The sequence below is a fragment of the Corvus kubaryi genome, unplaced genomic scaffold (genome assembly GCF_017639235.1).
Source record: "Corvus kubaryi isolate FWS band 111438036 unplaced genomic scaffold, C.kubaryi_AGA036_p1.0 132, whole genome shotgun sequence".
Taxonomy (NCBI): domain Eukaryota; kingdom Metazoa; phylum Chordata; class Aves; order Passeriformes; family Corvidae; genus Corvus; species Corvus kubaryi.
This window is the reverse complement of record NW_024580666.1, coordinates 11353916-11369768: the sequence shown is the minus strand read 5'-3', so window position 1 is coordinate 11369768 and position 15853 is coordinate 11353916. Positions and strand designations below refer to the sequence as shown.

General features: G+C 37.6%; 1 protein-coding gene across 2 annotated transcripts in view; it reads right to left on the bottom strand.

The window, feature by feature from the left end:
- The window catches only part of DOK6 (docking protein 6), a 255270-nt gene that overhangs the window by 78762 nt on the left and 160655 nt on the right, over positions 1-15853 (bottom strand). The gene's annotated exons all lie outside the window — the stretch shown is intronic.

Here is a 15853-nt window from a genome sequence, read left to right as displayed (position 1 = left end):
GGTGTGAAGCCAGGTATCCACCAAAGCTGCTCTATCATTCCTCAGCTGGTCAGGGGAGAGAAAATATAAGGAAAGGCATCTGAGTTGAGATAAGGACAGGGAGATCAGTCACCAGTTACTGTCACAGGCAAAGCAGACTCAGCCTGGGGAGAGTATTTGAATTTATTGCCAATCAAATCGGAATAGGCTAATGAGAACTAAACCCAAACCTTAAGAATACCTTCCACCCACTCCTCCTTCTTTCCTGGGCTTAATTTTATTCCTGATTCTCTACCTCCTTCTCTCCAGCGGCATGGGGGGATGGGGAAAGGGGGCTGCTGTCCATTCATTGTTTCTGCCACTCCCTCCTCCTCAGGGGGAGGACTCCTCACACTCTTTCCCTGCTCCAGCATGGGATCCCTCCCACAGGAGACATCTCTCCATGAACTTATGCTACATAAGTCTGTCCCACAGGCTGCAGTCCTTCACAAACTGCTCTGGCATGGATACGTTCCATAGGGTTCAGTCCTTCAGGAGCAGACTGCTCCAATGTGGCTCCCCAGTGGGGTCACAGGTCCTGCCAGCCAACCTACTCCACTGTGGGCTCCTCTTTCCATGAGGCCACAGGTCCTTGTCAAGAGCCTACTCCAGTCCAGGCTTCCTACAGGCTCACAGCCTCCTTCAGGCACCCACCTGCTCCAGTGTAGGATCCTCCATGGGCATCAGGTGGATCTCTGCTCCACTGTGGACTTTCATGGATTGCAAGGGTACAGCTGCCTCACCATGGTCAGCACCACTGCAGGGGAATCTCAGCTCAAGTGCCTGGAGCTCCTCCTGCCCCTTCTTCTCCAGTGACCTTGGTGTCTGCACAGCTGTATCTCACATATTCTGACTCCTCTCTCTGGCTGCAGCTGCGGTTGTGCAGGGCTTTTTTTCCCCCTTCTTAAATACATTATCCCAGAGGGCTATCACTGACACTGATGGGCTTGCCCTTGGCCAGCAGCAGGTCTGTCTTGGAACTGCCTGGCACTGGCTCTGTCGGACATGGGGGAAGCTTCTGGCAGCCACCTCTGTAGTCCCCCCACTACCAAAGCCTTGTCACACAAACTGAATTCACCCAATACCCAAGACATTGTTTCTCACTACTAGAAGCAATATTCTGTAGTCTAAGAAGTAGAATCCAAATGCTTTACTATAACTACATTTCCTGTCTCTTCCTGCTTTATAGACTACTTTCATAAAACATCACCAAGACATTTTGATGGGGGCAAATGAACTGTGCTGTTTGTGCTTCAACGCCTCTAAGTAAGAAATATTCTAAGCTGCACATGCAAATTACCCTCTTGCTTTAGTATTCAGATCATATTCTTTAAGAAATCAGTGTAGGTAATTAATGCATATGTATATACAAAACAACCCACTTTATGGAAACTTTTCACACTGTAACATTTTCTTTAAAGAAAATGTTACATTTATTAAAAACAAAGAGAACATAATAAAGCAAATTGTTCTTAAATACACAATACACTTGCATTTTTGACAGTTTACGTAATAGAACAATGAACATGAAAACGCTGTTAGATAATTAGTTCTGTTAATTAATATTAAGAGCTCAGGTCTTGTTGATAATGTTGAAATTCTATTTAACACTGTTATTTAATACTATTTAACTACTGGACAAGTATCTATTCTTACCAGCTTTGTGAAAGATAAACCAAGGACTCATACATTACTATTATCATTTTAGTACAGAAGGAGCAGTTATGGTTGGCTGTACAACACACCAATGGAAAACACTGATAAAGAGTTTGCAAAGACTACCACAAGCTAAATTTGTTTGACTAAACCTTTTCAGTCATCATGGTTTGGCTATTATTTTTCATCTCACTTTTGAACAAGAAAGATACAAGTTCCCAGTACTGGAATCTGGGATTGTATGCAAAACCAGGTATTTCTACAGGACTTCTGCAATCCTGTTAAGAACTATTATTCCCCAACAAAGACAAATATCCCATAACAATACTATTCAGTTTCTTTCGGTGTCTTAGGAGCAGTACACGGGGGAAACAGCATTTAATCTACATGAATACTGTTGACTTTGACAAATATAAAAATGCTAGATGTAAAACCCAAATAAGGCCATTACTGGTTAAAATAAATGATAGTTGTAATAATACAGGAGCCCTGTGGCAGCACATCACTACCTGCTATAAGAGAAGCAATAAAACTTAGTAACCCAAGATCTTTATTTTCTCCCTTTTTATTTTTTCTTTTGGAGCCCTCCAGTACTGTTATCTTCGCCACTACTCCTTGCCCAGAGTGTTGGGGATGGAAATCCTGTCACATGATACTCCCTAGAGCCTGCATTCATTCCGAACACAATGAGACATGATTCCAAAGTTAACTCAGTCCTGGCTCAGAAAGGAACTGTTGTTTTAAGAAGACATTTGCCAGTTAACAGATTTTAGAACAGTAACAGCCAAATTTTCATAGATATATCTGTTAATTTTATTTCATCTTTGAGAAACTTGGGATGCTTAGAAGCTGCATCCCAAGTTGATCCTGCACACAATATTTGGAATACCTGATCATGCTCAACTTAAAGTTAAAAAAAGTCGGTCGCCTCCAACTTTACCCATTCTGTGATCCTGCAATTCCAATTCTGTAATAATCCCCAGTTTTGCACCTGCACATACCTATAAATGTGATACCAAGATTTTAACATTTGAAATCACCTATAAGTGCATTTGTTCTATACTGCCTCATTAACCTCTCATCTATGGATTGAATGCTTTTGGAAACAAACTGTGCCTTCTGTGATGCAGACAGATGCTGTGTTTGTGCCATTTTATTTTGACAGCTAGCATGCAAAGTGGGTATTTCCTGTGTTTTGATCAAAGTATATCTGCATAAGGAGAGAAAGGAAAATTTCTGGAGGGCTGAACAGGAATGAACTAATGCAATTAATACTTTTGATTGGTGAATAATAGCAGAAAAATAGAAGTAAAAATTATGAAGGAACTAATACAGAACCACGTTTAGAGCTATAGAAAAAGGAAAAAAAGGTGAAGTAGTCACAGGTATAATTTTAACATGTATCCAAAACATCAGTTTTCCCAGTTTATGAAAAATGAATGCTGCATTCTCTCATTTCGAAAGTGGGACACAAAAAGTGTGAAGAAATGATGAAAGGAGCACCCTGAGCATTCTATGTTGAGTTTTTTGACTGCTTCAAAATAAGCATTTCAAGTGTTCCTCCCACTCCTTCCCCATTTAAATGCACCATCAACAGTGATTTTGGACGTTAAAGCCTTTATGGTCAGCCATTTCTCCAAAGCTTTCAGAGCATTGGGATTTTACTGTGGTTGGGATTTAAGCACTGCTGCCTTCTCTCAATGTCAGTCCACCTTCAAGATATAAGAGATACTGCTTTGACCATTGTGGCCACAGAGGAATTTTCAGAAAGTCATATGCAAATATGATGGGGACACATGGCTTTCCACTCACCATGCTATGTACATACACTAATGAGTAATTAACATATGCTAATGGCATCCAAGGATTCATCAACATTAATCTCAAAACTGTTAGGTTGTCAACTCCAGTTTGGAAGCATCCTGACACAGCAGCGACCCCTGGGGTAGGCAATAGCACCAGGGATGAGACAATGCAGGGATTTTTTTAAAAACCCAAAGCTATATCTCACAGCTCCTGAACAAGAATTGAAGATCTTAGCTGAAGGCCGTGGTTCTGGCCTGAACTTTAGCTAGACATGTATGCTGACACCCATGGTCAAATAATGCCTTCAGTGGTAAACTGAGTGTGCAGAAACATCTAAAAGTAATTACAGAAAATGTACAACCTCCACCACGAGCATTAAAAATTCATTGAACTTGCACCAGCTTTCTACATTTAATTTAGTGAGGAAACATGATTTCACTCCCACCTGCTTTAACTTTTCCTCTTTGACACAAGCCAGGCAGAAGTGGACAGATTTTCCCTGTTCTCTCAATTGCAAACAGCAGCCATTCTGCTATGGATCAAACAACTCCCACTGCATTCACCAGGCATTTCTGACTCCAGGTTTGATTGTGTATATGACATTCTTGTGCTAGTCCTTTCCAGCAGTGGAGAAACTCTCTGTAAGGTTTTCTCATTAGTCTGATAGCTAAAATCAATTTTAGTTTGTGTTCAGGTAAGTGGCAGCTTGACAACATCTTGAGAACCCTCGAAATATTTTGTGAAACTTTTGTTTTGTTACATAAAAAAAGGCACTTTCTACAATTACACAAGTAAGTGGGAAGGAGAAGGTGTAAGTGGATAAAAGGAGTGTAGAAACAAAGAAACAGAAGAAGGGAGCCTTGCGAAAGAAAATCATCATAAATAATCACATAGATCATACTGAAAAAGGACAGGAAAAGAGTACAAAAGGATGAAAAAAAATGCAGGAAGTTTTAGTTAGATACTTGGGCTCCCTATACATTTTCCTATAGTATCTCATATAATATCTTCTGTCTAAAATGTCATGGGTTGATATTTTTTGATGTCTTGATAAATGTGCATTTCCACCTCTGATTAATATCAAGCAGTTATGCTGATTAGGTTCTTTTTGTTGAGGATCTACTATGAGACCTGTGTGAAAATACCGATGCTGTACTGGCTAAGGACATATTTTATGCTATCTTTAGTGAGGATTTTGCTTAAACTGAGAAGGTTTAAGCAAGAATGGCAAGAACTGTGGTCATTGTGTTTACACGTCACCATTTAATATTCTCTCAGACCATTTCTCTGTAGAGAACTGAGATACTATTAATTGACAAGAAATGTACCTTAACAAGTCTGCCAGAAAAGGGAAAAAAACAAAGACTGCAAAACACATTTGGGAGAGTATAAGCTAAAAGTATAACATCTGTCTTGTCTAATGCATAAAATTTTTAAGCACAGCATGCCTGCTCCCTGCCTAGGGAACTCGGGGCATTGTTTGAAAGCAAAGTGAAAAAAATAATCATCCTTTGCTGTGAAAAAAACCCACTAACAAGCTTCTTTCACACTGGAGTTTACTTGTCTAGTTCAATATTCCAGAGTTTAGGCTTCTACTGTTCTACACTGACTTAGCAATACTTTTATAAGAAATTTATAACAGCCATGCAACTGCTCAGAACACTGGAATGTGCCAATCCCTTCTCTCCATGATTCTGTATGCCAGGTTTAAAACCCCCATGAACTATAGATGCAATACCTACTGCTTCATCAAAAATTTACATATAGCTACTCAAAAAGAAAGTAGTACTGGTGGCAAAAAAGAAGGGGTACAATCCCTTATGTGCAGAATGATACATAATGCATGTTTGTGGTTCTTATGCAGCAAAAGGTGACCGTGCCTTTCCTGGACACTTACACATAATAGCTAGGGCATGTTTGTGGCTATTTCTCATATGCCATTAAAACCACTTTGAATACCCTTGGGAATATTTGTGAAGTTTTTTACAGTATTTCCCCATTTTGTCAATCTGGAACATTCATATAGGTATTCTTTATATCACAGACAAAATCTTAGTCTCCACATGAATGCTAATATACATTTCCATTTCTATATATTGCTGTTTCTGCTCTTACTTCTCTGATGGTCCTTTTTACCAGCTATTTGACACTACTTCCACGTGCACGGAACACTTTTTCTTGGCTGCTCTCCATTCGTCTGTGTTTCTAAAGCTGAGAGCTAACCATACTGATTTTTTCCCTCCCCTCTCTGAGAAATTGGTCTCATGGGGCTTAAAGAAGCATCTGGTAAAAAAGGCAAAGTACCTGATAAATGAACTATTTGAGGTTGTGTTGCCAACATCTGCTAATGACAAACTCTTATCCTGGACAACATCTTCCTCCTACTTTTGCTCATATCTTCCACACTTTCTGACGAGATACTGCTCCTTAAATGATACATATTTCCAAGCTCAGCTACCTTTCGTTTTTGTTAAGAAGTCTCTCCCTATCAAGTTCTGTCTTACCAGCTCACTTTTATTTAATTACCACATTCCTATTTCCTATTCCACGTGCTTAGCCCATTCTGTTGTCCCAACCACACAAACTTTCCCTCCTATTTTCACCAATCTATTGAGTTTCTCTCAGTCCCTGCAAGCTGGTTCACTTGCTGTCTAGTGTGTTGCAAAGCAGCTTCAGCACACTCCTGCCCGGGTCCCCTTCAGAGGCTTCTTAGCATTGCTGCTGTTGCTCTTTTTTCTCTGGTGACAGTGGCAGTACTCTTAGATGAGCAGAGATACAGATGATCCAGCCTGTTCTATCATTAAATAAAGGGCTGGCACCCTCATCTAAAAGAACTCCAGGGTATTCCACTGAATCATCCCCAAGACTATACAATTTTCTGCCCTTAATCCCATTCCTGACCATAAATGATACTTACAGTCAGACAGTTTCATATGTTTTTGAGTTTTTAAGTATTGCATAGTAATAAATGCAACAAGAGACAGCAATTTCTATTTACCTTTATAATCAACTTGATGAAATTTCAGCCATAATAGCACACATTTCAGGTAAATAAAATCCCTCCTTTCATTCATCTCAAAATGTTGTTTTCAGAAAGTGGATCAGGGACCATTTAAAGTATCATTTTAAAGAGGGGATATTTTTCAAGTTGGACAGAGAATTATTAAAAAAGTAGTAAAAAAATGTGCAAATCTGCTAAGGTGTACTGGTTCAAGCAAGCCATGTGAACAAAATGTTATATGTGACATTTTGGCCACTGACAGGAAAATCAAGTAGATGAAAGATTTCAGTGAATTATAGCACTGACTGAATTTTCTTCCAAAAAGTCAGAAAGATCAAACAATGTTTGGAGCAGCTGAGATTGAGAGATTCCATTAGATGCTACTTCTCCCTCCCCTCTTTCTAATAAGATGGAAGCTTTTTAGAAAATATGTGACAAATGACCACTCACAGCAGAAATAAATCACACACCACAGAGTACAGCATTATTAATAGTGCAATAATAGTAATAACTTACTGTGATAGCAAAGAAGTACCATTAGGAGGGACACAGTAGCTAATAGCATTTCCTGTACAGGGGCTAAGGGGCAAACCTTCTTTTCGTACCTTATAAATAAGTGGAAGATTAAAGGAGCCAGTGGGACCAAATAGCCTGACTTTTCCAGAATGCCACTGAGTAGGCACTGCCTGTAAAGTGCTCTCCATCTCCCCTCTGTGACAATATTTTAATAGTTCTTTAGTTAATTTAAATTAGAGTGAGACAACACTTAGTTGCAATAAAAGACTTGAGGGGGTATAACGCATGGTAATGCTAGGAGGGCTGTGACATGGTTTTGAATTATTAGGCTTAGCAAAGTGCTTTGTGAAAAAAACCCTTGAAATTTAGCACATGGTTTTGTATTCAGGCACTACCTAAAAAATTAAAACTCATGAATGGTCAGTTGAATAGTTCTTTCAGGTCTTCATATTTAGTTATATACATACTTTGGGAAGAAAACATTTTTATTATTTTACATGTGTTATTAAAATATTTCTCTGTGTGTGTGTGTGTGCATTTGTCTTAGTAGTAAAAGTTCACAAAAAGTAACTTGGATTTCACTAAGGGTGCAGCTGTTGAGAAGTGGAGAAGAATATATATTATCAGAGTTATTTACCATGTTTTAAAGGCTTTAACCAAAACATCCTAGTTATTCACCAGTTCAAGAAAATTGTCTGGTTTGCAAACTAATGTTGTCTCCATTAGTGTTTTTTTTCAATATTATTGTCTTGGTTTTGATTATTAATAGATTTTTACAGAAGAGCAGATTTTTTCTAATCAATGACATAATGAATGAAATTACTAATTAATTAATCAATAGATAGAAGTATTATTTTCATGATTACTGATTGGTTTTTGAAAATAAAAATTGTAAAAAAACTGCATCAATTAAAAAAAAAATTTAGTAACCTCCAGAGTTACTCATATATTCCAACACAGTCTTGGGTGCAGTGAGATCACATATACCGTAAACATGTTGGGAAATGTGCTTATAAATAATATACAATATTTTATATTTTTATATATATATATAATATATATATTTTATATATATATAACAATGTGCTTATAAATATATATAATTTACATACATATAAAGCTCTGTTGGTAAGGACATTCAACTTACTAATGAAAAGTTAGCATACAGCTACCGAAAAAAAGAATCACCATGGAAATTTCTATGCTAGAAATTATGCCTTCACACTATTACTATGTCCAGACAGAGAAGTATTTCTGGAACTGCTATCCATCTGTGACTGACAGTAAAGGCCAAAAACACTCTACTAACCTCTTTTGGAAGCAAAGAAGTTGCTGGGTACCCATATCTGCAAGAAAAGCTACAACTTCATAAAGCTAAACAAAAAGATGCTAACTGGTATTTTATCGAATAATAGAACATGCTGAGTTGGGATCCATCAGGATCATAAAGTCCAACTCCAGGCCCTGCACAGGACACCCCAAGAGTCACATCATGCACCTGAAAGCATTGTCCAAATGCTTCTTGAGCTCTGTCAGGCTGGTGCAGTGACCACTGCCCTGGGGAGCCTGTTCCAGCACCCTCAAGGTGAAAAACCTTTTCCTGATATCTAACCTAATCCTGCCCTGATTCAGTTTCATCCCATTTTTTTGAGTCCTGTCACTGGTCATGAGAATGACCTTCCCCTCCTCTTCACATTGTGAGGATGTTGAAGACTTTAAGGAGGTCTTCCTTCAGTTTCCTCAAGGCTGAACAGACCGAGTGCCTTCAGCTGCTACTTATAAGTGAGTTTATTATTTCTGAGAGCAATGAATCAATACTGCCTGAAAGAACAGACAAAATTAGGCAGAATTTAGGCAAAACCTTCCAAGACCAGCCTGCTAAAGCAGCTTTCTCAGTTCAAGAGTAGTGACAAACACTCAAGCTATACTCAACTTGATTTCAGTGTAATGCAGACCCAAGCCTGAGAGAAAAATAGAACTTCCATTGCAACTTCTTTTGCATCTGACATACAAGAGACAGCACTAAAATGTTCAACACTAAAATGACCTTTAGAATAAACCTATGTGCCAGCAGAGGAACCAGAGTTCCTGACAACCAGTGAAGCCCACAAATGTATAAAACCATGTCCCTTTATGCTTCTGCACAGCTTCATGTATGCATGTGCAAGCACGGGTTTGCACAGTTTCCTACATATTCATGAACAAGGCTCTTTTGTTGTGCAAATTCCAGCCTTTGCATTTTGATTACTTCCTTCTCTGTGCAGTACACAGCCCTAGCATAAAGGATATTTCAAACCTCCTCCTCAACTGATGATCCTACATTCATAGGCTTTGGAGAAAGAAGGATTTATTTGTGCTAAGCATTCTTGCTGGCTACATGGTTTTCTGTGCAAAATGTGGCCTTCTGGATTGCCCTTTGTGAAGTGTTTAACACTCTACCACTGTCTATACAGAGAATTAGGTGTCAAGTTTCGGCATTTTTAATTCGCTCATGCAAATAGCCTTGCTGGGGGAGAGATGCAACAGTATTTCAGTGCTAAAATAGACACTTTTATTGTAAATGGTATCTATATATTAAATGAAGAACTTTACAAAATCTATTAGTATTTTGTATTTAAATGTTTTTGAGTTTTGACATCAATTTTTTTTTTTTTTTTAGTAAATTGTTTTTGTTTTCAAATCTGAGTTATTTCAGTCCTCCTGTCTTTTCAGGTAGGAGGTTAAAGGTTATTATGCCTCTTGGAAAAAAAAGGACCTGCTGCTGGAGCATCTCAAGTTATCCAGACCTGCCATATGAGATTAATTATTGCTGTTGCTGACTGTGTAATTCAAAGGTTAAAATGCAGAGTCGAAAACATAAATGAATCCTAATGTGATTAAGAATTCATTAATTATTTCATCTGCTTCTTCTGCACTCATACCTTACACAGCTAACCTTGTTAGCTGTATTCAGCTTCAGGAATATTAATCCAAAAATGCATGCCTACAGGAGAGAGACAATTAGAATATAGCAAGTAAAGAACAAATCTTTTGGGCTCACACCTGGATGTAAAGCCTCCTGAAAGCTAAATGGCAGCTGGTCTCAAAATATTTTCAAACAAGCCCTAATTTGACTATGAGGTGACTGTGTTATGAAGGGAGAAAGCAAATTAGGCACTTCAACTGAAAGGTACAATTCACGTTATGTCAGGATCATCAGGAGGAACTTAACATGCTGTCTGCTAGTACATTAGTCAAACACAATACAATTCTTGCTGATTTCATTAAAAAGCTTTGCAACATTTCAATTAAACAAATGATATTGGACAGATGGTGATCAGTTGACAACTCACGCTGATCCCTCTGTGATCTGTAAATGTAAGCCACTTCTACAGACACCTCAGAGATGATGGCATTCCTTCTGAGGTGCACGAATGCTGCGTTCATTGGACAAACTTTGGGTGACTGTTTTTCTAACTGCATGTCTTTCATTCAGTACAAATTCATAAGAAAATTTACTGCTTGGGCAATGCTGACTTAATGAACTAGTGATGTGCTCATTGCTATCAATTTAGTATTTCTAAATTTATTAATTATTATGCTACACAACTTCATCTATGAAGCTTGTTGCTCTGTCCTAAGACAGACTTCTCAACCTATTTCTGTTAAAATTAATAAAGGTAATTTTATTCTCTCAATATATTGTCCTTTTTGAGATGTCATTGTTTTTCTCATGAAAATTAGCTTTCAGTGAAGTGAAATGGCTCATGCATTCTTTGTCATTGGGGAAAAATCTTTTCTAGGTTTGTATATCACGAGTGAATTTTCAAAACATGATTAAAAAAAAGCAGAATGCTTTAGAAGGCACAATGCAACTCTTTCTTCTCTCTGCTTCCCACATTCAATTATATGATGAAGAATTTCATTGCTATGTGAGTTTTGGTGGAGCTTGCTCTGACTTATCAATGCTGGAGCAGTCTGAGAGGAGCCTTGGCAGAGAGAAAATGGAATGAGCACCCTTTAAATCACTTACAATGAGCTATATCAGCTTCTGCTAGTAAAACAGTTCTCAGATTAGGTACCATGATCAAAACCAGAATAAGAGTCCTGTAGATGAGTTAAACACACAACTCCTTTTTACGTAGGGTTTAAGTGAATCAAATGGCTAACATAGAATTTATTCCAGGTCAAGAATTTGGCAAGAGGCAAACTGAGAGTTGCAGTGGAAAAAAGCAGGAATGGAACTACGATTATAACATATTACGGTATAACCTTGGCACTGCTAAATAGCAGGAACTAATGAAACCTTTTCAGTGGTAAGAAATGCCACTTTCCCTAAAATTAGAGCTACGTTATTACTGAGAAAAAAGCCAGGGTAGGATACATAAAAGAGATTAATATTTCTTTTTCAAGAAAGTTTTTTATTTTCAGATTTTAGTGATACAACATGCTGCTTGTGGAAAGAATATGAGAAAGAAGTGAAGGGACTGTGAGGAAACATAAAACTACAGAAAATTTATATCATGGGTAATTTGGCTTTTTGAAAATATCACAAAGGTGTAAAAGAAGGAAAAGATCGTAGCAAACTTAGCTATTTAAAGTGTGGGATACTGAGAGCTCTGAGCTAACATTTATGTGAAATGATAATTTACTGAAGCTACACAACTGCTCATACTGCTGCTCAAACTGAAGTGACTCACAAATTCAATCACAAGCTTATGATTTATAATGATATTTAGAATGATTTATAATATATGATTTACAATTCTACAGTAAACTCATGATAGATAAACTTAATTCAGTATTTAGGTAATCCACCAGCAATCAGGAATTGCAGGCAGCTCTTCAGGGAGGTATAGACCTGTACAAGAGCATATGAAGTCCCATGACAGCTGACTCACGAAGCACATGCATAATGGTCCTCTTCCCACATAAGCAAAAAAGAGCATCTTTCCTGTGACTGAACTTTAAGGGTTAATTGACTAATGCATTTCATATTAACACCAAAAATCAGCACAGAGGACTGACAGACAAATGAAACATTTCAGTCAGATGTAGTGCCTGAAGCAAACAGTGAACTTTCTGCTTCAGATAACCCTAGCATCTGTGTATCTACCACAGAGAAAATGAGTATATCAGTCTTGGGAAAAAAAATCTGAGAAATTCTCATGTCACCACTGTGTAATGCTTGAGCTTAATATTTTTATTAACCAAAGAAACAGATTCCAGATCTTAGAAGTGATAGAGGATACCATATTTCATTACATTTTCTCTGATGAACAAAAAACCTAAATCAAAGGCAAATAAAGAAGGAATAGTTTCGTGTGGTTCAATGAGTCTCTTTGAATGCACAGCATGAATTAACTTGGAAATACTTGAAATTGTTTAAATTTCAACATCTTGTCAACAAAGTAAAAGAAAATGTATTTCAGAAAAAGGAGTGTGTAGTAGATTTGTGGCTCCTTCTGCTCTTAAAAATCCAAGAAAAACCTTCTGCCTCAAACTCTCTACTCTGCTGGAAACTCATAGAATTTGACAAAGTTCGGCTGGAGCTTCCACAGCCCATCCCCTCATTATATTTTTTCACCATGTTTAACTTCAGCTTTTTTTTTTTTTTTTTTTTTTTAATGCTTCTGGCCAGTTAATACACTCGACCAGACAGCTTCCATACATAGAAAATAATATAAAAGACAAAATTACAAAAAGTGAAAGAAGAAACATTTTAAAATTAACAAGGAGTCCATATATGCTTAACTTTCTCTGTGTCTCAATTCTGAACTCTTAGGAGTCTCCTCTTATGCTCCTAAAAGGATGCCTCAGACAGCTTGTTTAGCTAAAAGGAAAGCTTGGACAACTGCCTTTTGCAGCTACCAGAGAGCTGAGTTTAAACATTGTTTATGGCCCTTACTATGGATTGTTTGGTTTACAACATCAGCAAAATGAATCCTATAACTTGGACAGGAGACTGAAAGGGATGTCTTCACACCCGATCAGGACTACGAAATGTTTCACCTGTAGCTGTTTTACTCCTTTTCTGGCATGTTTCTTAAATTGCATGTACTTAATGCAATCCCATGCAAATTAAGAGCAATTTCACCTGGACAGTTAGGGTGGACAGTTCTGTAAGGACACATTTCCTGTTTCGGGGGCTTAAAATCCAAGACAGTCAAGGACTAATTTAGCCCATGGACATGGAGCAGCTCTTCCAAAAGTTTGAAAAGAAGTGCACCCATGGAGATCAACTCCACAGTGCCTCCAACATATCCAATATCCAAAATAATGAGGATGAGGTGTCTGAACACATTATATACATCCATAAGTTAAGGAAATTCTGTGAATCATTGATGATTAAACATTAAAACGCCTGTTCTGGCTTAATCCCAGCTGGCAACAAAGTATCACACAGCCATTTTCTCACTCCCCCGCTGGGATGAGGGAGAGCATTGGAAGGGTAAAAGTGAGGAAAGACAGTGTAATAGGTAAAGTAAAAGCTGTGTGCACATGCAAAATATCACAAGGAATTAATTCACTACTTCCCATGGGCAGACAGGTGTTCAACCATTCCCATGAAAACTGTGCTCAATCACACGTAATGATGACTTGAGAAGACAAGCACCATCAATCCAAATGTCCCCCCTGTTCCCTGTCCTTCCCCCTGCTTTATATGACCAGCATGATGCCATGTGATATGGATTGTCCCTTTGGTCATTTGGGGTCAGCTGTCCTGGCTGTGTCCCCTCCCAACTCCTTGTGCACCCCCAGCCTATTTGCTGGTGGGGTTGGGTGAGAAGCAGAAAAGTCCTTAACTCCATGTAAGCTCTGCTCAACAATAACTAAAATATCCCTGGGTTGTTAGCCCTATGTTCAGCACAAATCCCAAACACAGCCCCATACCAGCTACTGTGAATAAAATTAACCCTTCTGCAGCCAAAACCAGCACAACTCCCCAGTCCAGTCCAAGACTGGTTGGAAAGCCTAGATCTTAAAAAAGTAAATGCTAGGCTCTTACCTCATGTGCTCTGATCCATTCACTGTGTTAGATAAACAGTATTAATCCACACAAAGCTATTGTAGTGCCTAATGGAGTTGTGAATGACTGTTTTCTGATAGGTGAAGAGATTGCACGGGATTAGCCCTAATCAGGTACTTCAGGTAATGAGAATTTCTCCATGCCACATTGAACAAAGCCACACAAAACTGTTCTTTCCCCATATCTCAGTAGGGTTTGGATAGACAAAAAGACAGATTAAGGAAATCACTGGGAAAGGAATACCTACTTTTATTAGTTCAATAAATAATAAAAAATAAGGACGAGTCTCACTTCATAGGTAGTGCAAAGACACATATTTACAAACTCCAATTCAGTGCAAAACTAAACAGAAAAATCTGGCAGATTAAAAGAATCTGAGTTCATTCCTCCCATATTTTAGACATTCTTCAAATTGTGTAGTCATTGCCTTTCATAAGACAAGTGAGCAGTTCAGTTTTATACACCCAAGTTCATACTCCATTTAAATGAAAAGCAATATATTTATTAAAAGATAAATTTGTCAAAAAGATTAATTTTGATCAATTTATTTAACATCTTTGTGAATATGTCCATTTATTTTATTGAAGGGATTTATTTTCTCGAACAAAGTAATACCAAAACTCAGGATGTATAATGAATATATAAAACGGAGCTTCTAATGTTCATACAAACCTCATACACATATATTGGATATCTGCTAAAACTCACTAAAACATAATAACCTGTTTAAAAATATTTCCTTTAAAGCAATTGCCTACATTTAATATTTAAGCCTTAGGGAAAAATTAAAGCACCAGCACTTTTACTGCATAACATTCTCATAAAACATGGATGAGTGCTTTACCTCTTATAAAAAACATGCATCAGGAATTTATTGTATTAAGGTACTAGCAGATCAGGGGACAAAGAAAATCATGTTCAGAAAGATGAGAAAGATGATTTGTTGATTAAAAAATAAAAATAAACCCCAAGCAAATCAACAACAGATTTTAAAATGAATGTTATTATTGCCTTATATAGCCTTCAGATGTTATTGAAGATACCAACTTTTCTCTAGCCCTATTTTTTTACCTCTATGCATTTCCAAATAAGATAAAGTACTTCCAAGCAAGCAAAAAGGGAGGAATCAGATCAAAAACAATAAAGCAGGACAGATAAAGGCAGAGCTAGCTCATAATAATAAAACACAGGAAAACAATCCACTTTTCATCAGGTCATATGGTCCATGGACTGTAGGAGCAGATGATATTCAGATACTAGCATGGAATTAAAATACTGTAGGAGGCTTGAAATGCTAATTCATGCTAAAATTGTATATTTGAATAAGCCCCTCAGCTTAATCATTGAAATCAAGTTGAAACATAGGTCAGCTTTGCTTATTTTTGCAAAAAAAAATTAAATAAAAAAACCCAATGATGTCTTCATGTGAACTCATCACAGAAAACTAACAGAGAACCAATATGGTCTAGTGACAGCAGTCTGGATATTCAAATTATTCTAATATGGTAAGTCCCAGCTATAGAAATGGCAGAGGAATTTTGGCCATTATCCCCTTCAGCAGTAGGGTCCATTAGATCCATGGTTTTGTTTCTGATCACAAACTGTAGTTTTGTGAATATTTGTTAATGGTATTGAATAAGTATACATCAAAAGGCATATAAAGATTTTTTAACAAGACAGTGCGTCTAACCCAAGAGTGTACAGACACCTGTAATTTCACAGATTGCTTCAGAAAATTCAGGCTCTCGTAAAGGAGTATGATGAGCCATAAAAAAACTCAAACCAAACCGTAAAGAACAATAGTCTAGAATGATAAAATACAAGTTGAAACACCACCAGAGGGAAAG